Source organism: Lampetra fluviatilis, chromosome 1 (assembly GCF_964198595.1).
Source record: "Lampetra fluviatilis chromosome 1, kcLamFluv1.1, whole genome shotgun sequence".
Classification (NCBI taxonomy): domain Eukaryota; kingdom Metazoa; phylum Chordata; class Hyperoartia; order Petromyzontiformes; family Petromyzontidae; genus Lampetra; species Lampetra fluviatilis.
The window spans coordinates 11,603,351-11,627,366 of NC_136275.1; the positions used below are offsets into that span (position 1 = coordinate 11,603,351).

The 24,016-nt window shown below is 46.7% G+C and overlaps 1 protein-coding gene across 5 annotated transcripts in view; it reads right to left on the bottom strand.

The window, feature by feature from the left end:
* The window catches only part of LOC144932325 (oxysterol-binding protein-related protein 6-like), a 63,155-nt gene extending 39,837 nt beyond the window's left edge, over positions 1-23,318 (bottom strand). For all 5 annotated transcript variants that reach the window (XM_078856288.1, XM_078856282.1, XM_078856297.1 and 2 more), the window contains exon 1: positions 22,339-23,318. The gene's annotated coding sequence lies outside the window, so the exon portion shown is untranslated. The remainder of the gene's footprint in view (positions 1-22,338) is intronic.
* Positions 23,319-24,016: the final 698 nt, after the last annotated feature.

Here is a 24,016-nt window from a genome sequence, read left to right on the forward strand (position 1 = left end):
TTTACCATACTTCAACAGGTTGGTCAATGCACGGTGGTGAATGGGGGGAGACCAGGACCAGTTCAGATATAATTAGGATTCATGGATTCAGTTAGTACCGGTAGTGCTTGCAACTGCTATTAACATCACCGCTTCACCGTGGGTGGACATAAGGGTACCTATTTTAACATCGCTAAATGTTAGTGTAACACTGTGTACTTACGTGCACTTTCCAGCAGAGCAAACCTTGGGGGTTATTACGAAAACAGGAAAACTGCTATCCTCACATCAGACACAAATGCTTCAGAAAAATATATATTCCAGGAGCGAAGAAATCATTCGCGGCTAAAACATATCACAAATATACAAACACAGACATAATTTCAACCGTGATGATGGTTACAAACTGAGTAATCATTGGAAAGATGTGATTAACCATGCAAAAAAGATTTAACTACACTTATTTGGCCAATCTTATTTGACAGACAACTATTACAGGTTTACCATGTTTAGTTGTTTTCTCCTTTTCACAGGTTGAGTCACAAACCGTACCTCTCCATAACAAAGGCTCACCCTCTTAAGCCTCACCTTACCATATGAATAAAAAGTGTGCTGTACTTGGCCCTTCCCCCCTCTCCAACCATTATATAAACGGAGTGGTAGCTCCTGCAATCTCTCATTTGCTTGATACAGCTGTCGTGGTTGTGACGGTTCCACCTGAAGACGGAGGCTTGTGTTGCCTCCGAAACGTCGTGATTTTTATTTTATTTTACTTTTATTAATTTTAATGTTTTACCTACGTGACTTTACCGAAAACACCTAAGAATATGAATCCTTGCAGTCACGAAAGCTTCAAATCTAGAATTCAAATAATGTGCACTCTGCTCAAGTATAATGGACACATTTGAAATGAGGCGCATTTGACAGTCCCACACAACTTGCCTCAACACCAAGGCCTTCTGAGAATACAGCACTTTGTATGCCTGTTGCTAAGCAACTGCATTCTCACAAAAGAATGCATTTTTGGTTAGACTTCGAAAATGTTTTTATTACAAGGAATCGCATGTATTTACCATGGTTAGTTTTAAGTGTACCCTCCGATTATCGCGATTGGCTACGTACGGTGCGAAAGAAGTTCAACAACACACACTGACTGCCCATATAACACTGCACTTAAGCGTACTCTAAATGTAAACTATTTTCTGAATGGTCCAATTCCGACGGATGTTTCAATCATCAATCGGCAAGAGACCACTCACTTTTCTATGAATACAGTATATGCTAAATGTATGCTATTGTACAAACATGATGACATTGCTCCACCACTGCAGCAAACACCCGGTAATTTGATTAAAATATAATTCACCTTGCCAAACATGATGCCGACTGCTAAAATAATAAGATTGTTTATTCATCAAACCTCAATCATCTTTTTCCATCTACCTGGAAACGCAGTTTTTCATAAACGGCTTAACAAGACATACCTCCACTATTTCAACACTTTCACAAATACGACCCTCCACTGTTTTAATGCACCGTATCGCGTGTATAGCCACAAGTATTGTTAGCGAACACCCCTTAATGCCAACACAGAACACGGGTTGGTGTTGCCTCCAGCCACTCCAGCCACTGGTGTCAAAAGTGCTGATATTCGCAGTGCTTCGAGGTACACAAGATGGTTGTCTGCCAGATACGCACGCATGCCAGGACTTTTTAAAAGACCATGTGGCACATCAACCAGAATCGAATCCAGGAAACCGAGTTATCGCACAGGTGAGCCACTACTCTTCCCTAATTAAATACGTGCGCGCATGCTGAATCAGAATGTATTTATACTGAAGGAATCCAATGATCTATGAAGATATTTTTGCACAGATGTCCGGTATGGAGGGGTTTAGAAAGTTACAATACATAAACATGATAGGAGTACAGAATATAGGAAAGGTGAGCAAATCACAAAAACTCGTTTTATTTAAACTATTAAAATTTTACCAGGTAAAGCCCACTGAACTTATTCACTTATTTTTGAGAAGCAACCTGGTCACAAACGATCGCTCAACGAAGTGACTTATCATTGGGAAGTTTATAGCAGCCAAATAATCTAAACAAGTGTAGTAAACGTGTAGCTGTTAGCGAGGACCTAAGGTGATTGTAGCTGATACTTCACCTGGCTAACCCAGTGCTGATACAGGATAAATGTAGGCTTTTTCACTGCCTACTATCAATACCAGCACCCTCCACACAAAATTACCATTAGTACATCCAGGAATACATTTTAACTTAAATATTTCATTCTGATAAACATACGAGCAGTATGCAAGATGTTCAGTAATATTTACAGGTCTTGCATTAGCAAATACGGTCGTGGCTGATTGTCACGCATGTCAGTTCAAATTAAGTGAAATAGTATATACTGTGATCTCTATAGCATGTTGATACAGCACAGAATGACAGCAATGTATATAGCCTTTACTTCTCTCCAACTTTTTCATTTTCACATTTTACACACAAATCAAACCATATGCTATCATTACAAGTCTATCTAAAACAGATGTCAGGTCAGTGTGACATCCATTTTTATCTCTTATTTGTATAATCGAGCATACTTCAACTACCGTACTGTACAATAACCAACACAATGTATACACTATACATTCTAAAACGTTTACAGTTCCGGATACAACAAAATAAAACCCCAACACTTATCGAAAGCTCAAAACCTCACCACCGGGGAGGTGCGATCTAACCACATCCTCAAGAATACAGTATTACAACTCCCAGGTGTTCAGTATAATTCAATAGGTTCAGTGTTGAATATCTCTAGCATTTGCCTGTCATCAAATCGCCCTGACTATTCCTAATCTCGTCAAAAGCTCATAATCTAAGCAGCGTTGAGTCTGAATAGTGCTAGCATCGGTGATTTATAAGGGGCACGGGAATCCCGGGTGGTAAAAGAAGCGGATCACAATCTGCCAGGAAGCCCTTCGCGTAGGCGCGCTGCGAGATCGTTTGGCGAGATCGCGTGGGAAGGGGGGTGTCACGTCATAGCTCCCACCGCAAAACAACAGCCAATCAGCTGCCACGCAAGGCGATACCTCGTGCCACGCGGTAGCGCTGGAGTCCCTTTGCAAAATGGCCGCCGGCTACGTCATCGCTCCCGTGCGTCCAAGCCGGGCAGTGCGGCTTTGACGTACGTTATTCAGAATCTTTATTCTTTATACCGGAGGAATCCGATGAGCGATAGACCAATTTTTTGTTTGTTACAGATGGCCAGTAGGGGCACGGGGTCAGAACGTTCCAACAATAAAGAATAAAAAAAACACAATATGTATATGAAAGGTAAACAAATAACTTAAAAAAAAACATACGAATAAAACTAAAGTATTTTAGTTTATCTTACCATGTAAAGCCCACCGAGCTATTAGTTTATTTTTCGCAAGCGACCTGTCACGTGGAAATTTATATCCAAAAAATAATCTAACATTTATTTACGTTTTCAATGCGAGGATTTTTCTTTTAAGGAACGCGAGTCGTAATTTTTGTGTGCACGAGTGTGTGCATGTCATTCTTCGAGTGTATTAGGGGCCGTCCATAAATGGCGACAGAGTCTGAATGAAACAGCTGTTTCATTCAGACTCTGTCGCCTCGACGGACCTGGTTTTCACCTGCTTGCGTTGTGGCCGAAACGTCGTGAGAATAATTTTATTATGTTTTATTTTTATTATTTTATTACTTCCCTTCTACGCGACTTTACCGAAAAAACCAAGAAGATGAATCCCTGCAGTCACGAAAGCTTTAAATCAAAATTTAAACGGACTGTATAATAAACATGAGGGGAAAACCAAGCATTACTTTTCGTTTCACTAAAACCACGTTTCCAGTTCTATTCTATGATATTTAGGATTTATATAGCGCCCTTTCGATGGCGATATATACAAATACACTGTTACACAACTACAGTTTTAAGGTCTGAGTGCAAAGGTTAAAACACAGCAATGTATATCTCCCCTTCCAAAGTAAAACTGAAGTCGTTAAAAGCATATAGGGCAGGGGTCCTCAAACTTTTTAAACAGGGGGCCAGTTCACTGTCCCTCAGACCGTTGGAGGGCCGGACTATAGTTAAAAAAAACTATGAACAAATTCCTATGCACACTGCATATATCTTATTTTGAAGTGAAGAAACAAAACGGGAACAAATACAAAATTAAAAATGAAGAACAGTAAAGTTAAATCAACAAACTTGCCAGTATTTCAATGGGAACTATGGGCCTGCTTTTGGCTAATGAGATGGTCAATGTCCGGTTCCATATTTGTCACTGCTAGTCGTAACAAGTGATGCAAGTGTGCATCCGTTAGTCTAGATCTGGTTGGAGATTTCAAATGTTTCATTCTGGAAAAAGTTTGTTCACAGACCTAAGCGCTGCCAAAGATGGTTGCCATTTTGAGTGCATGGTTCCTGAGATGAGGATATGTCTCAGAGGGGAGAAATGTATAGAAATTATGAAGGCTGCTTTACTTGAATGCGTCTTTCAGAGTCACAATTCTGCAGTTCAGCCAGTTCCATTTGGTAAATTGTATCCACATTTTCAATGTCAATAGAAAATGGGTTACAGAAAAGCTGTATGTCCTGTTCATGGAGATGAAGCTCTTTAAATCTAAATTGGAACTCCTTTTGCAATTTTTCCAGTGAATCCACACGTTTTGTTTTGGAATGCAACCAATGGTTTTTCCGCTAACAGATTTTGAGTTGTGGGGAGATGGCAGAAGTTTTCCTCCTTCACTTGTATGATGAGGAGGCCTAATTTCACTTCAAATGCTTTGACATGTGATTGCATATCACAGATGAGCTTCCCCTTTCCTTGAAGTTGCACATTGAAACTGTTGAGTAGCTCTGTTACATCTGTCAGAAAGGCAAGGTGCCATTTCCATTCTGCATCATTGAGCTCTGGTACTTCTTTGTTTTTTGAAAACAGAAAAGCTGTAATCTGTGGAAGTAAGTCATAGAAACGTTTCAAAACTCTCCCTCGACTCAGCCAACGGACTTCTGTGTGGTACAGAACATCTTCATAGTCAACATTTAGCTCAGACAGAAATTCCTGAAATTGTCTGTGGTTTAGTGCATGAGCTCTAATGAAGTTAACAGAGTCCCACTTCAGTGATTTACTACACAGCGCTTGTTGGTGGATGAGGCAGTGTATGGCTATTGGATGAGAATGGTTATGTTTGTCCATCTCTTGGTTAATGCGAGCAATTACTCCTTTCTTAGACCCCACCATGCTAGGAGCACTATCAGTTGTCACACTGGCTAGTTTAGCCCAGTTCAGCTCCAAACCATTCACAGTTTGGCAAACCGTTTCATAGATATCCTCTCCTGTAGTTGTTCCTTTGATGCTTTGCAGTGCAGCAAGCTCTTCTGTGACTTCGAAATAGTCATTCGTCCCACGAATAAAAATTAGAAGTTGTGCAGAATCACGAACATCATTGCTTTCGTCGAGTGCCAAGGAAAAATAGGAAAGTTTTTTTGTGGAGTTTTGCAAATGCTGATGGAAATTGTCTCCCATTTCTTCAATCCTCCGTGTAATTGTAGGTCCTGAAAGACTCATTGTACTAAATAAATCGGCCTTCTCTGGACACATCTCTTTGGCAACAGAAAGAAGGCATTCTTTAACAAATTATCCCTCAACGAATGGTCTGCCAGTGCACACTATTAGCTTGGCAACTTGAAAACTTGCTCGCAGTGATGACATATTTAGCTGCTTCTGCTTCACAAAAGTATTTTGCTGAGTTGTTAATGTATTTTTCAGTTTTAATATTTTATCTTTTCTCACTTCTCCGACCAAACAATCATATTTATCTTTATGTTGAGTTTCATAGTGTCGACGTAAATTGTATTCTTTGAACACAGACACTATATTCTGGCATATCAGACACACAGCTCTTTCCTTGTACTGCATGAAAAAGTAATCATAAGTCCACTGTTTTTTGAATATCCTACACTCCGAGTCAATTTTTCTCTTTCTTGACATCATTGTTTCCTAGGGAGTCAAAATTGCTATTAGTAAAATACCAATATATATACAGCGCTACAAAAACAATATACCAGCAATAACTTTGCCCACACAGAGACATACAGACTGCACTGCCCATCAATGCAGTCTGATTGGGGGAACTCCGCTTTTACCCCAGGCTCACACTGGTGCGGGTGCCATTAAAAAGTTAATTACACCTGCAGTTTTGTTCACAGATCGTAGTGCGATCTGCAAACTCGCATAGGAATCTGATCGCATGGGGGAGAAGACCCATGCGATCCGATTCCACTGCAGGAAAAAATAAGGCACATGTGCCTTTTTTCTTCCGAATCTAATGCAAATTCAGCCATACAAGCATATGGCTGAACTCGCACTGCTCAGAGATCGCAACAGTATGAACAGGGGCTTACACAACATACAACATATAACCTCATAATTGAATAGCAATCAGAATATAAATGCACTTACTGTCATTTAAATTGGGTTTCCTACTCCTCGGCTGTCTGTAACTGACCAGCACGGGAAAACAGCAGGCAGCTCCTCCAGAGATCAGAGATCACTCTGTTATTACCCCTCTATCATTTACTCAGCACACGGGAATATCACTGGGAGTGGAGCCGAGGGGCAAGTGAGGGAGCTGAAGGAGGGAGAGCCAGTCAAGCGCAGCCAGGGGAGGGCTGGCAGCCTTAGGCCTGGGGGGCAAGTCCAGTCAATTGGCCCATTGAACCATTCACCAGCGCAGCCCAATGAGTGCCCACCGCCGCAGCTCAATCATTGCTCACCAGCGCAGCCAAATCAGTGCTCACCACGGCAGCCCAATGAGTGCTCACCAGCGCAGCCCAATGAGTGCTCACCAGCGCAGCCCAATTAGTGCTCACCAGCGCAGCCCAATTAGTGCTCACCAGCGCAGCCCAATTAGTGCTCACCAGCGCAGCCCAATTAGTGACCATGGGCCGGATAAATGCCCTCGGTGGGCCGCATGTGGCCCGCGGGCCGTAGTTTGAGGACCCCTGATATAGGGGATACGTTTAAAATTATTGCAGAGTTTTCAGAACTGTTGATCTCTCATGCTGCGCAGTAAATTAGCAGCTGAAGTAAAAAAAAATGCTTCTGGGGATAAGGGACACAATTGCAGGGTAAAACTGTACAATTACAGTAAGATACTTCAAGGGTTGAAATACAGACCAACACATGTTTTTAGGGTGATGCCATATGACAAGAATGTTCCAAATAGGAATCAAAGGAGGATTCTGGAAGGTGCATTCATTGTGGTTAGGGAACGAGCCAGACCTCAGCTGGATGCAGTTGAAAGAGAATCATAGATGACATGAGCGTGTAGAATAAGAAACGGATATTTAGGATGCTTTTATATTGGTCACGCATGCAATATCGTGTGTGGAATAGCACACTTGGAAGTTATTTATTGTGATATCTGTCTGCCAGTGCACATTCCTCTCAGGGGCTGTGGAGCCAGACTCGGTGCTGCTGCTTCACACCGCAGGACAAGGCTGGGGTGCTTTTGACATTGAACAAACGGACTGGTTCTTCTTACCGTATTATCAGTGCAAATACAGCGATGTGGGCTGTACAAGCCACTTGCATGCAACGTTTCAAATTGCTATTAATACTGCACTGTAAGTAGATAATACATAAATAGCTAACGAGGTAAGTAAATGGGTAACAAAATATGTTGAGTGCTAAAATATCCATGAGCAAATGCTTAACATCAGTTGAAATAAACAGCACACGCATGGCACTATCAAGGTAATACACACCAATATATTATTATATGTGAAGTACCGTTGATGACTCTTGGACACCGTTGGTGAGGCACACGTATTTATTCCGTACAAGTAGTCACAACTGTGGACATACAATACTAGAGGGGGTATCGGCCCCCTCACCCGGCTAGCTGGGAATACACTGCTAGCTATCTCTGACCTACCTCCTAGTCCTCCACTAACGGGCTAGGGGAGGCTGTCTGGCCCGACACTGGTAAGTCGGGCTATGGTACCCGGAGTCCCAGAGCACTAGCTCTGGTTCTCGGGACCACGCCGCTGGCTCGGTCCTGCGCGGCCCTGACAAGGGCGGCGTCCCAGGGGAGTCCAGGGCTCTAGCTAGACGATCTTTGGTCTTCACTGGTTTAGCTTTAACATTCTGCCCCGAGCCCTCTGACACATCCCCCTTTATACTCCACCCCCGCTGAGGGGTGGGGCCCCGGGCTGCCTGGTGCGGACGTCGTTGAGAGCACCCCCCCCGTGCACTCACGTAGCCCCGCCCACTGTGTTTGTTTCCCATAAGCTGCCATGCATAACGGCTCTCTCTCTAACACCCCTACATCACCCCCCCCCCCCCCCGCATAGCTTGCAGCCGTCCCGGCTGCCAACATACAAAAAACGACAATAAAAGCGCATTTACCCCCTGACCGCGCGTGTGCCTCACTATTTTTCAACATAACGCGAAGAGAACAACAACAAGAACCAGAAAACCCCGAAGGGAAAACAACCCGACGCACCCCCCCCGAATAAATACGAATTCCGTAAAAGCAACGTATATACAAATCGCAAGGAACCCCCAACACACACACAACACAACACAATGTGCCAGGAGCACACCACCGACGCAGCGCACAGTAACCATACACGTGAAAATAAAAAATAAAAAAATTTTCTTCTTTTTGTGCATCACAAGAGTCTGCGCATTCTTGCGCGCGTCCTTGCCGCAGGCCCGTCACACGGGGCAACCCCGGATGGCGGACCATCCGGTGGCAGCTGTCCATTTCGAAGTGAGTCTGCGCTTGATGTCGCGAGACCCTCGGCATCCCCCGTAGGGGTTGTTGGGCGGGAGCCCGTCATTCCTGGTGCACCTGGGGGCGGGACAGCCGGCAACACATCAGGCGAGAGCAGCAGAGACGGACCCTTTGAGTCGGCCGACCCCCCACATGTTTGGCCACGCGTGTGTGGAGTGGGGCCTCGCACCGCAACTAAGGGTTTCAGCCTAGAGGGGTGCACAAACCACCGGCGCTTCCCCCATTTGATGCGAACGCACTGAGGCCGCAAAACCTCGACCACCTCGACGGGGCCCCGCCACGGCCGCACCAGTTTTGAGGAGGTCGCGAGTGGTACCTGGGGACAGTGCAGCCATGCCCTGTCCCCCGGCTTTCACTGTAGCACGTGCGCGCGACCCAGTCTGAGGCGCTCATTCGCTTTCTGACGCCTGTCGGAATTTAGCATGGCAGCATCCCGTGCCTCAGTCAATTTCGCAAGGTTAAATTTAACATGGTTGGCCAATTTAGTTTTTCCCTGCGGCGCGGGGATCTGCAGCTGTGCCCGAACAGGTGGGTCAGGTTCGCGGCCATACATGAGGAAGAAGGGTGAAAATCCCGTCGCAGCACGGGGGGCCAATCTGTATGCTGCCAGGACCCCTTGAATTTTCAAGTCCCAATCGGTCTGTGAGTCCGAAACCTGCTGCAACAACATAGACGTGATGGTTCGATGCAGACGCTCGACCATCCCGTCAGTTTGCGGGTGATAGGGAGAGGTACGAATTTTTTTAGTTCCCAGGAGCTCACAGACCTGTTGGAGGAGTTTGCCGGAAAAAATTTTTCCCTGGTCGGTCAGCAGCCGCTCCGGAGCACCTTTGTCCATGACATAACCTTGGACAAAGGCCTCCACGATGGCTGCTGCCGACTGGTTGGCCAGGGGCCAGGCCATAGGCCAGCGCGTAAAGTATTCCACCCCGGTCAACAAATATCTATTGCCCCTAGGGGTGGCGGGAAATGGCCCCAGAATATCCAGCGCGACAAGTTCGTTCACTCTCGAGACTCTGATAGACTGCAAAGGCAGGTTTGACTCCCGTGCTGGTGGTTTTCGCTGCACACACCGAGGGCATGATGCCAACAGATCTGCGACATCCCTCGTCATGCCTGGCCAAAAAAAATCAAGCTGGAGCAAGGCGAGGGTCTTTTGGGTACCCAGGTGGAGGAGGCGCTCATGAGCAGCCCACACCACCCTACCCCGTAACCCAGAAGGGACCACCAGCCGGTGTCGATGGAATTTCCCGTCCCAATGCATCAGCAACCCCGCGTGCATTTCCCATGCGTCGGCATCACCCGTCCCCCGCCCCGCCTCCCCGGCGCGACGACGCGACGCGAGGAGGGAGGTATCCTCCATCTGGAGGCACCCCTATTCATTAACAGGCAAACCCAGCAGGGAATCTTTTCCCTGTTGTGCGATAGAATTTGGAAGCAATGTTTCGTCGGCGGCGGCGGCCGCCAGGACCGGAACCGGCATGTCCCCTGCTGGCTTGCAACGTCCCGACCCCAGGAGGCATGCACATTCGGAGGTGGTTGGCATGCGCGACAGAGCGTCCGCGTTGGTGTGGCGAACGCCCTTACGGTAGGTGGTTTCGAAATCAAAATCCTGGAGGATCTCCAACCATCGGGACAATTGTTGGATGAAATAGACAATTGCCAACAGTTCCCTACGGGTGACACAATATCTTTGCTCCGCTGGAGACAACACCCGACTGCCGTACGCAACCACCCGTTCCACGCCGTCAACCACTTGGGAAAGCACGCCCCCAATACCCGTGTTGCTCGCATCGGTGTCGAGCAAAAATGGTTCAGAAAAATCGGGGTAAATCAAGGGAGGAGCTTTTACCAGGGCGTCCCGAAGGGAGCAGAAAGCAGCCTCCTCCTCCTGACCCCAGTGGAACCGAACCCCTTTTGATGTTAAAGCGTGTAGGGGTTTGGCAATCGTCGCAAAATCAGCGACGAACCGTCGGTAATACGACGTGAAGCCAATGAAACTCCTGACCTCTCCCATCGAGGTGGGAGTCGGCCAGGAGCTGACACACTGCGTTTTGGCGGGATCGGTAGCAATACCTGAGCGCCCCACGATGTGCCCCAAATAACGCACCGAATCGCGTAACAAATGACATTTTTGGGGTTTGAATTTCAAATTAGCAGCCCGCATCTTTAGGAAAACCGCCCGCAACCTCTGGAGATGTTCGTCAAAAGTTTTACTAAAGACAATAACGTCATCCAAATAAATCAGGCAAGACTCCCATTGCAATCCAGCCAAAACCAATTCCATCAAACGCTGGAAAGTTGCCGGCGCTGAGTGTAAGCCCATCGGCAACCGGTTGAATTGGAACAGGCCGTGCGGTGTACGGAAAGCAGTTTTAGGCTTTGAATCATCGTCCAGAGGAAGCTGCCAGAATCCCGAAAGTAAATCCAGTGTGGAGAAGAATCGCGCTCCCGCCAAGGCGTCCAGCGATTCGTCCATCCGTGGGAGCGGGTATGCGTCGGCAACCGAAATTTTGTTAAGGCGCCGAAAATCAACGCAAAACCGCAACGAGCCGTCCTGCTTTTTAACCAGGACGATCGGCGCTCCCCAAGGGCTGGTGGAAGGAGAAATGATGTCGGCGGCTAACATGTCATCAATAGCCAATTTGACATGGTCCTTTTCGGCGGGACTTAACCGAAACGGATTTTGGCGTATTGGCGCGCTGTCACCCGTGTCAATATGGTGACGCAGCAGATGAGTGCAACCCAAATCGTATTTGTCCCGACTGAAAACGTCGGAAAATTCCCGCAGTAGCGTTCTAAGCTGTTGGCGCTCTGAATTTGACAGGTCCGTCGATCCCGCACAAAGCGCATCGAGCCACCCTCCATCGCTGTCCGAATGTGGGTGCGGCCGGGGAGCAGTGCCGACGTGATTTGCAACAGGTTCCTCGCAGGGCACCGGCGTCGCGTGAGCAAGCACCGTCCCTTGAGGAACTACCACTGTCTGCGACCCCACATTGAGGACCGCAATGAAAGGGTCCCCGTCCCCTCTTACGACGGTCTGGGCCGGAATCAAATGAGGTCCACTAACCCCGGCCCTAGATGGTCCCAGCAGAATTCCCAATGCCCTCAGCGAAGGGCCGACGAAGTTTTAGAGGCACCAACATTTGAGCTCCCGGCGGCACACGAACTGTTTTAACGACGAACGCTGGTACTGTTACGAACGCCGCCCGAGCCGCAGTAGGGGAAGGCAGGAACGCCATGCGTCGTCCCGACGGGAGCTCAATGCATCCCTGGTCTATTAAAATACGAATCGGCATTTTGCCCAAGAAGTCCGTCCCCAGCAGGCACGGAACCGCCAGCGAGGAGGAAACAAAAATCGGGCCCGACAATTTGATATCCCCGATACAAATTTGCGCTCGAATCTGTCCAATGATGCCAAGAGAGCCCCCGTTAGCAGCATAGAATGGGACGTTAACCGGCAGTAAAGGACGGCTCTGGACAGGTAGAATATTGTAAATGAGTTCGGAAATGATGGTCGCCGATGCCCCCGTATCGACCAGGATGCGTACCTCCACCCCGTCAATGTGTCCCACCACGGCCGACGACCCCGACGACGCGGCCACAACGCGATGGGCCAACATGGACCACTGCCTGGGTTCGATTTGAGTCCCCATAGTGGTGCGTGTTGGCCCGTCGCAGCGCAATGTCGGCCCCCCGTTCGTTGCGGTGTGCGAGTGTGTGACGAGTGTGTGCTTGGGCCAAACATGAGGGGTGCCGCGACTCGCCGGATTATGTTGATAGAGCTTGGGAGGAGGAGGGCCGGCGTCCTGTCGAGGCGTCGTCTCGCGCTGCCGAGGAGAGCGGCACCCCAAGGCGACATGGCCCCGGACGCCGCAGTTGAAGCAACGCGGGAGCGCTGGCGGCGATGACGGACGGTCGAAGCGGCTCGACCCATCCCAGCCCGACCGTGCTCCCGTCCCCTGCTGCCGTCGACGGTCGACGGCGTAAACCTCCTCCGCCGGGAGGGTGGCTGCAGCCACCGCACGCCCGGCCGCTGCCCTGCTGGCTTTCCGACGCTGTGACAGCAGGTTGGCGTGGAGGAGCCGCGCAGCCTGGAGGGAACTCATCTCCGTGTCCTCCTGTGCAACGACGGCGATGTCCAGGTCGTCTGCCAGCAGGAGGATTTTTTCTGTGACCATGGCATCCACGCCGTCGTCGTCCATTCGAGGGAAGGCCGTCTTCGCCAGTGCCAGGAGACTCGTCCTGTACGCCAGGGGCGACTCCTTTGTACCCCGCTGGCGATCGTAAAACTGCTGCCTGCATTCCGCTGAAGGTCCGTAGACCCCGGCCAGCAACTGCAGCGCCATCTGTAGCGTGGAGCGCTTCTCCCTCGGCGCCGATGTAAGGGCGGCGAGTGCGTCGCTGTCGAGGAGCGCCGGCAGCGCGCAGAGAGCCTCAGCATCCGACCACCGTGCCATTTCTTGGTGGGCGAGGAAGCGTCGCTGGAAGCCGCCCCAGTCGCCCTCCGCGCCAACAAACTCTTTGAGCGGAGGCAGCCGTTGGTGCAGCGCAGCGGTCGCCATGGAAGCTCGCAGGCTGCTGTCCCCGTAACTCGGCTGCGCTTCGGCGCGAACGGCAGATGGTATCGCCTGTCGCAGCCGTGATGATGCTCCCTCCGCTGGCGGTGACGCGGCAGCCCCAGCGAGAGCGATGTTGGACCCGAGGTTCAGGCCGGCCACGCCCTCAGCAGCTGCTGCGGCAATGGCGGGAGATTCAAAGTTTGAATCCGTTGAGATGGCGGGAAGGCGCATCGGACGTCGGTTCTCCTCGCCCCGTGGTGGTCCACCAGCCCCCAGCCGCGTGATGTGTTCGAGTGTGGCGGCAGCGGCGTAAAGCAGCTCCGCCAGCCTCGCATGAGCCAGCCTCAGCCCTTCTGATGGCGGCTCCTCTTCATCCTGATGCCCCGGTAAGAATGCGTCCGGCCCCGGCTGCACGATGTCTTGTTGAGCCGTCTCGGGCTCGACAATTTCAGCGGTGTCCTCCACCTGCGGTACTCCGGGTCGAGCTGTCCGGCGCGTGTCCATGTTCGTAGTTGTTCTGACACCAGATGAAGTACCGTTGATGACTCTTGGACACCGTTGGTGAGGCACACGTATTTATTCCGTACAAGTGTCACAACTGTGGACATACAATACTAGAGGGGGTATCGGCCCCCTCACCCGGCTAGCTGGGAATACACTGCTAGCTATCTCTGACCTACCTCCTAGTCCTCCACTAACGGGCTAGGGGAGGCTGTCTGGCCCAACACTGGTAAGTCGGGCTACGGTACCCGGAGTCCCAGAGCACTAGCTCTGGTTCTCGGGACCACGCCGCTGGCTCAGTCCTGCGCGGCCCTGACAAGGGCGGCGTCCCAGGGGAGTCCAGGGCTCTAGCTAGACGATCTTTGGTCTTCACTGGTTTAGCTTTAACATTCTGCCCCGAGCCCTCTGACACATCCCCCTTTATACTCCACCCCCGCTGAGGGGTGGGGCCCCGGGCTGCCTGGTGCGGACGTCGTTGAGAGCACACCCCCCGTGCACTCACGTAGCCCCGCCCACTGTGTTTGTTTCCCATAAGCTGCCATGCATAACGGCTCTCTCTCTAACACCCCTACATATGTACAATGGGTTATTCGTACCAACATCACATTAGTACGCTGTATAATTTAACAAGATGCAAAATTGTATAACGTAAAGTTTCTCACCGAGGGTCAGGCTCTGTGATCCTATATTGAGATGTTTGGCCAAATCCACGCATAAGTGTTCAGTATACAATCATGACTTGAAGGAAAACAGAATTACAGTACTGTAAGTGATATTTTCTAATCACTGTTATGAGGCTAAATTGGGTACACTGCTTGTCGTAAGATACTTTCTCACTATTGATCTAATTTCGTATTTGCTGTGTTATGATATTTTATTACATTGTTGTACTCTGTTTAACACGTAGGCTTCTGCGACCAATATCATCCATAATACAGGTTTTTTTGGGTTAAATCGCATAAAAACCTGTATTATGGATTGTTGTACTCTTATTTGTTAAAAAGGTTACGCGTCCCAGTATTTAAACACAAAAATATATATTAAAGTTACCCTTTAAAAGATGATTCATGTTTACGTGACAAATTTGGCATGTACCCTCACCTTTCTGCCAAACTGCCACGTGTACTGACAAACATGACACTGCACTTGCCTGAAATCTGAGTCAACATTTTTCAGAAACACTTTGTGAATATGTATTGAATGTAATTGTTTACAACTAAACATTTTCCAGTGATATTTAACGGTCAAAAAACACAAGACTGTAATACAAATATTATATTGCTGTTTATGCGAAAGTGAGAGCTATGGATGCATACTGCATTAGACACAAGTACGGCAATGTTAAATTATTTACTGTACAGTACAGTAGTTTTTTTATTTATTTCACGTTTCTCGGACATGACTGCACTTGCAAGGGTACATTCCTGCATACCACGTTTTCCATGAACTGAAATGTTGACAAAATATAGTCACTGGCTTTAAATAATGCCTTAAATACTGTAAAAATATTACGCAAGACCTCTTCAATCAAGTACTTAAGTAATTCAGGATCATTAAACAGTTCCAATATGTAATAACTCACAGGAACATGTTTACATGCAGTGAGGTGCAAACAATGGAACTTTATCAAAGGGTTAACAAAGTCTGCAATGCAAATTACTGCACCCATTAAACACAAATCAAATGTCATGAATTAAATAAAAAATTTAAAACCATAAAAATGCTGGCCCAGTAAGATGTATACGTATTAAAAGTTGAATTCAATACATTATATAGAATTTGGACCAGCAAACTTGTTTTTATTATTCTACCAGGTGAGCATTCCAAGTTGTATTTGTAAATGTTATACTTAGCTTGTATAAATGTATTTACATTTCAACAGTTATGATGTGCCATAAAACGTTGTCATGGAGGTCACAAAGAAAAATGGACTGAAAATCACATTTTATATTTTCCATGGGAGTAAGGTGAGTGCGTTACAATCCATAGTGGTTTCTGATTGTGTTGGCATTGGCAATTAAGTGGTATTCCATGCAGTTATAGTTAGAACACGAGTCATGTAAGCCATTCTCAGAATCTGTCTCCAGCTTGTTATGCATGAAAATTGGGACACTTAGACAAACAAGAAGTAGGCTGTCAGCAAAGTGGTGTGTGTACTTCATTATGAAGCTGGCAAAATGAGTTTGATTACTGGTCAAGGCTAACATCAGTGATAGGAGATATCTGAACCAGTCTCGGATGTCCCATTCACCAACCCGTATTGGTGAAATATGACCAAACTTCCATAACTCACATGGTGTGGGGATTTTTTAAAATCTTGCAGTGGTTTAACAAAGACTAAATTATTAAATCATAGAGAAATTTGCCACATTCTCAGTGATTTGGTCAGACCTCAGAAGCGAACAGGGTTATGCCTGGGTTGTCCTTGAATGGGTGTGTTATCGACTGCGGGGCTACGTTGGGAGCAGCAGAAGGCAGTGCGGTAAAATCCACTGTTGTAATGTATGCTCACTGCCTTCACCAGCCTGTACTGACAAGCTTGGTGAAGTATGATCGAATAACCCCCATGCCCCATATAGTATGGGGACGTTCGCATCCAGCTGTGGTTTTATGCGCAATAGACAATGAGTTCCTTTCATTAACTACAGTACGTTGGGTCAAATGTAGAACAGTAAATAAGCCATCATGACCTGACACATTGCCATTACCAGAGAGGGCAGAAGCATCAATTGTTTATTTTAAAAAGCTGTGGTACATCATTTACTTGACCAGGATTATTTTATGTAAGTACACGTAACCAAATGAGTCAGTTAAAGTCTGCTCACAACCACCTAGACTGGTTATAATGAGTAAAACTGTTGACCTTTTGTACTTGGCGAGGCATTTAAGAGCTTCTCTGGTGTCCTTTTACATCAAAATGAGCTGTTGGTTGATCATAAGATTACCCTGGACACTTCTGGTTCCGAAAGTTCAAAATGATCTAAGAACAGTAAACAGTGAAGCTGTATAAAAGTTTTGCATGGTACTGTGATGTGTAATATGACAGTTAGATTTTAAGCATTAATGAGTACGATGGGATTCATTTTAAATGCAAAGAAAGCCAATATACCATACTGTCATATATAGATAATACAGTATCTGTAAGCTTTTTCAGAACTTTCCTTAATACATTAATGGGTATCAGTGTATGCAGAGATGGATGTAGATCTATAATGATTACAGCCCATAGTCCTATGGTGAATGGGACTACATGTAATTCAGCAGTGTAATAATACAAGGCTAACACAGCATTTGTGCTCTGATTCTTCCAGTCTTTGTTGAGAACCAAAGTATAATTATGGTACTTGGCACAGCATGCACCTCCAAAAAAATCCTGTTCCTCCAAAACTCTTTGCGGTTTGAAGTTAGTCAACACAAACATTTAAGAACACATATATAATCCCTTAAATCTGTTTATTTGTTGTGCTGCCCTGTTATTTTTTCTATTTCCTGCCCATGAGAGATGTGACTGGTTATTTTAACTGTTAGGTCATGTAAAGGACAGCACCTTCATTGATCATTTAACTTCTGTTAGAGCTTGCATTGCAAAGCCTCATGTGGTCACCCATGCCCGGAATCTTAGCCGTGGAATTTATAGAAGCACAGCAATCATTTTGATTGCACCACAAAAAGTATGAGCACACACACACACTACCTTCTCGCTGTCACAGCCATGTGCAGCGTTTGGACAGTGTGATCATCGGCTCCGGCATTAGAGAAAGGCACGTTATTTACGGGACGACAATCTATTCACGTTAGCTAATCGCATTACACCTCTGGCGGACTGCACATTTTGCAGTGACTGCAATTTGGCCACCGTGAAAAGCATTGTGTTGACAAGTGAGGGCGTGGATCCATTACTGTTGGCTGCACCACTGGTCAGAATACACAAGACGACGTGCAACACATTTGGCAAATTTAACAATGTACACAAACCACACAAACTCTGATTATACAGTATACGACTTAATAAGGAGGGTTGCTGAAATTTAGAAGCAGAACATAAGTATGAAATCTCAGAATAGAACGTCTGCAAACACCACGTCTACAGTCTGTCCAGGCTGTGACATTAAACCACGTGCAATTCTCCATAACATATGTATATCCAGTGGCCTGAAAACGCTTATAAATCAATCAAGGGGACAATGGAACAAAGTGCAAACCCTCCCTGTTATCTGCACATATTCTGCAGAATGTATAGCTTGATATTATAATTCAACGATTGTGTTGATCATGTCTCTGGTATGGTGGTATAGGCGTCTAAAGCAACTGTGGCTCACAATTAAAAACTACTTGTTTAAATTAAAACTAAATCTATCACACTGTGGGACTCCAATGATAGTCATGGGATATTTATGAAGTTAACCTCACAATAGCCTACAAAGCTTTGCTTAACAAGTATATATTTTGTAGGACACTCCAATGTTGCCTATTGAGATAGCTATAAATTGTAAAGCAAATAGCACTTAAAATAGATAATGAACAAAATTCAAAAGGAATCTAAAATGTTATCGATATCAATAAACGGCTCCATACAATTGTAGTGGCTTCAACTGAGTCGCAGATGTAGAGTTTGGAGGCAGCGCATTTATTTAGTTCCAACACACGGGGTAACTTCCCCTTAACAGAATAACCTCGGGAGGTGACCACCCAGCTAACTATTGTTACCATGTAACGGTTACTACGGACCCGGGACCAACAGCATCTGCCCGGGTCCACGTGCTGGAAGACTCGTAGAACGGAGATCGTAGACTAAGGGCTCTTTTCCCAGGATGAACAATCGCGATCCCTCTCGGGACTTGGCTTATAATTCTCTGCGGCGGGGCTGGCTTCGCCCTTGGCCACGCCCCCCTTCCAGAACCGTCGGGAAGAGTACCATGGTCTCACACGACCCTCTCCTTCGGTCGGCACCCACACACCGTGCCCCTCTAGGGCCAGTACTGCACCCACAGCATGGTGACATCCAGCGATGTCGCTACACAATGAATCAGCTTCCATTTTTATATGTATTAAAGAAGAATGTATTTGGGACGTAACCCTTAATTAATGAGAATTCAATTACCATCATATACAGACTACGCTGGCATGTGATGCATTGTACCTAACTGTGTATATTCACAACCAGAGTGTTCCTGTCAATATGTAGTGTAATAGCGCCGGCTGGTGACAAGCAGTGGCAACTGCGGTGAACAAACAATACACATGCTGGTGAGCATATACACGGGTGTGTCGGCAGGGCGGAGGAACTGGGGCAAGGGTCATGGAGGGTCCCATCTGGAAGCCTCTGGAACCTGCTTGTGAGTTCGAGAAGGGGCCGAGAGCGGGAGCTCGAGGCCGTCGGTTTTGGGATTGGATCGTCTCGTCGTTGCTGTCGTCTCGTCGCCATCATCGCTGCTGTCTTTCCTCGATATAGCGCTGCTAGATAGCCTGTTAGCTGTCTCGGTCAGCACCATCCATGTTAGACGCCTAGTTTTTTGTATAGGCTAGCGACTGTAGATTGTGCAGGCAAAATCGTCTGTGTTCAATAAAAAAAGGTGCCTCTACAAACCTCGTCTCCGAACTCACTGACATTACATATACAATAGTGCGTAAACTATGTCACGACCAGTGCCAGAGGCCAGCATGCTTATGGGGACAACAGCTTGCTACTGCCCTGTAGATTTGCAACGATCCAAAAACAAAATTACATGTGATGCTCACTCTGTCCTAAATATGTTTTAAATGTGACTCTTTGCAAGACGTTTAGTCTTGCTCTGCTCATAACCAAATCCATAAGGTTGCCAACTCTGAGGTACACAAATTGGAATCTATCCTGGGAAGAAAAATATCTCATTACCGGAAGATGGGAGATCTACATGCAAACACATTGTCTTGAGTGCCGTATTATTATGTAACTGATAAAAAAAACAAGACTTTTAATGTTGCAGAACTACTTTCAGATTTCCCAGGTCAGCTACCTCAAAAACAGGCCGATTTTGGAAAAACAGGACAAGTGGTGATATTATTTCCCCATTACCCCCATTGTGTATATCCTTGTATACTCTGTAGTAATATGGAGAGTTTTTATGGATTAGTTGCTCTATACTTTAGTAACTTGGAATATTTTGGTACACGTGGCCACATTCAAACGTCCAAGTCTCATAAATTGCTGCACTGCTGTGCAATATACTCCATGCTGTAAAAACAATTGTGCAAAGTTTGCTTCAGTGTGTAGCTGTCAGTAGATATATCCTCATCACACTACAGTACAATATACACCTATTTATATTATTGTAATATATGTCGAATGAGTTTCAGTCGTTCCTTGTCTTTTTATATCACAATGCAGGATAAAAACAGTGGAATACCATAATCTCAGCACATAATGCCAACCCATCATCCCTAGACATTATCTCAGCGCATCATTTTCACAGTACATAATGACATCATCACACGTGCCTTTCATCGTCTCAAGCATCATGAGAAGCCATGGCTGCATGGTTGATAATGACTATGCATATTGGACATGTCAGGACCCAGATGTTGCCTTCAGCGAGCGCAGATGCGAACACATTCACGTGTAGAAATGGCTGACTGCATAAAGTAAGCAACTTTCCCTTAAAATAAACTACAGCACAAGTCCCCACTCTCAAACTTTCATCATTATCATCACGATCCATGGGCAGATATCACGTAGGTGCCCACTGCACATTTCGAAATTTGTTTTCACAGATTGAAACAGTGCTAAATCTCAGTGGCCCTTAAGGCCTGTGGTGTATTTCACCGACGCACGCATGGAATTCCGTGAGAGGTGGCAATATAGCAAAGGGAGCCATGTCACAACAAGGCGATTCTTTATCGCGATCTCACGCACAATGCATGTGACTCAGAGTATTACGCAAAATCTCACCCCGTGGCTAAGTCACGACACTTGGCGCACATTGCGTGTCCACGTGTGTATAAATGAATTGTGTTGCCTATATAATGGGTCACACACTGCTGTCTTTGGGATGTACGTATGAAAAGTGTCAACGTGTGAATGCATGCATTGTGTTATAGAAAGTGTACACACATATACGCTGTTGTCTTTGGGATGTGTATGAATTTCATTAATTCAATTGCTTTTTTCGGTAAAAACTCGCCCCCATTAACGAGGGCATCTCAGTAGTATACGTTAAACGAAGGTAGTCCTACCTATAAAATAAAGACACGTATTAAAATATCAAAATAAGAGGACATACTCAAGGAAAAACGAAAAGAATAAAAATAGTCTTGCAGAGTATCCTGAACTGTTTGGTGCTCGGAGCCAATCTGAGGGCCGGTGGAAAAGAGTTACAGATCTCAGGTGCCACACTTGAGAAGGCCCTACACGTATGTGTACTTGCATTGTGGTGTCTATAGAATGTGTATACACACGTAGGATATGTGCATTAAATGCATGTGCTTGTGCGCACACATAGATTGTATACCCTATACAAAGGTAGAGTTGTGAGTATACAAGCTGCGCCTTGGATCATTGTGAACAGAAACTGATTTTTGGAGGGACACTTCTTGATAAGGCAGCAGATTGCAGCATATACCCTGTATAGAGCAGCGATCCAAATGAGCAAAATGTATTGATAATAGGGAACAACACATTAATGTGCCTCGAGAATGACGTTTCAATCATTACATATTACCTGGTATGCCATGGTTTGGAAATATGGACACTTGACAGATTGAACACAAACTGAAAACAATCTGCAAAAAGGTCGCATCGAGGGGAGCATCTCGTGGCACGCGTTACATCATATCCACCGTAAAAACTAACTAACGTGAAACGTGTTTTCGTCCATCACATCCCTAATGAGGGATGGCGGCTGATGGACGGCGCAGGCGACGGAATGACAGCCAAAGGAGGAAGAGATGGGGGGGGGGGTCATTTTTCATTTCATTTGTTTGGTATAGCCCGGTGAGCCATTCGGCTCTTGAATCTGGGTGCAACCGCAACAAACAAAAAACATAAATAAGAAAACATCTTAAAGTAACTATGCACAAACAGAAAAATCCAGGAAAAAACTGCAAAGTCTCCCAGAAAAAAAGCACCGTACACCAACGCTGTGAGTGGGTGGGACTGGGACGGACGAACGAGTTCAGCTCCGTGCGCAGGAGCGAGACGAGATGGAATCGTGGCATCGCCTGACCACGAGGGATGGTGGCGGCTTAGGGGGAGCACCTTCATCCAGCAGCAGATAAGATCACGGGTTGATATTCACATTGACGACGACGGCTGCTGCTACTCCGTGTTAACCGCGCATTAAACACAATGCGTAGTGCCGTGCTGTGTGCATCCGTGTGCCGACAACACAATGCGTAGTGCCGTGCTGTGTGCGTCCTTGTGTCGTGTCGACAACACAATGCGTAGTGCCGTGCTGTGTGCATCTGTCGGTCAAGGACTCACCTCGCCGTGTTCACCCACGAGCCTCGAGTTGCCGTCGACGATGTCCGGCCTTTTACGCACAACGCAGCCGGCGATTGTGTAGCTGCACAGGTTGTATTACTGTAGTGTGTGGCCTACTACACTTGTGTGAGGTCACCGTTTCCGCCGTGAGATAAGGATGGCTGCTAGTAAACTACTAAATATAGCCCTCTAAGCAACCTTGGGCAGTTTGAGTGTCAGTATCACTGTCAACGTGTGTCTCTGTGTGTTGTTGTAATTCGGCGTGTGTATCGGTGTGTGTGTGTTCAAGTGTGTAACCGTGTGTGTCAATGTGGATGTGTGTGTTAATGTGGATGTGTGTGTTAATTGTGTAATTGTCAATGTTTGTCACTGTGTATGGTAGCTGTCGATGTGTGGAACTGTAATTATGTGTGTCAGTGCGTTGTGTAACAGTGCGGTTGTCAATGTGTGATGAACTATATGTGTAGCTGTGTGCCTGTCAATTTAACTATAAAATCTATCAATGTGTGCAACTATATGTGTCTATGTCCGCGTGTAACTATGTGGATGTAACTCTATGTATGTATGTATGGGTGTGTCTTTGTAACTGTACATATATAACTTACCGTGTATATGTCCGTATACGTAACTCTGCCTCTGTATAACTAACGTATGCGTGTGTAATTCTATTCGTGTCTAAACATTAAGTAGCTACGTGTGTTTACCTCTCTGTGTGTAACTCTTTATGTGTCTTTGAAACTGCGCGTGCGAGTCTGTGCTAGACCTGCGTGTGTGTGTGTAACTATCAGTGAATTCCGTGAATCCCGTGCATGTTGAGTGTCCATCCGCTGTTGTGTGCACTTCCGCACCGGGGTGCCCGCCTCCTGCTCTGGGGGGGGGGGCTGCCGGGCTGGGCCGAGCTACCACGGAGGGAACGGAGCCGAACAAATTCGCTCACTCACTCCCTTCTCTTCTCTCTCACGCTCCCATCACGCCCTCAACCTCCCTCCTTTCCCCCTCCCAGCCACTCACAAGCCTTCTTCCCCCAACCCTCCCATCACCCTGCTCTCATCTGCCTCCCACCATCTCCCCCAACCCTCCCATCACCCTGCTCTCATCTGCCTCCCACCATCTCCGCCAACCCTCCAATCACCCTGCTCTCATCTGCCTCCCACCATCTCCCCCAACCCTCCCATCACACTGCTCTCATCTGCCTCCCACCATCTCCCCCAACCCTCCCATCACCCTGCTTTCATCTGCCTCCCACCATCTCCCCCAACCCTCCCATCACCCTGCTCTCATCTGCCTCCCACCATCTCCCCCAACCCTCCCATCACACTGCTCTCATCTGCCTCCCACCATCTCCCCCAACCCTCCCATCATCACCCTGCTCTTCCATCTCCCATTTCCCTCCCGTGAATCTTTTATTTTGCAATGCCCTTGGAGAGGGACAATAAGCACGGAGTCATTAAAACCGAGGTCGAAAGAAGGCGCCAATCATTGAAATTGTAGTTTGTGTGTTTTTTATTTATATTTTTTATTGTGCCCTTCATTCTCTTTACTAAGCATCTGTGAATACAGTACATGCCATTTTATTGTCGCCCATTCCATTTTCCACTTTAAATATTCTGTATGTGCATTGCAATCGAATACAATCAGATTCCAAAGTTGAATTGGCAATGATCTATTTGTAATGCGG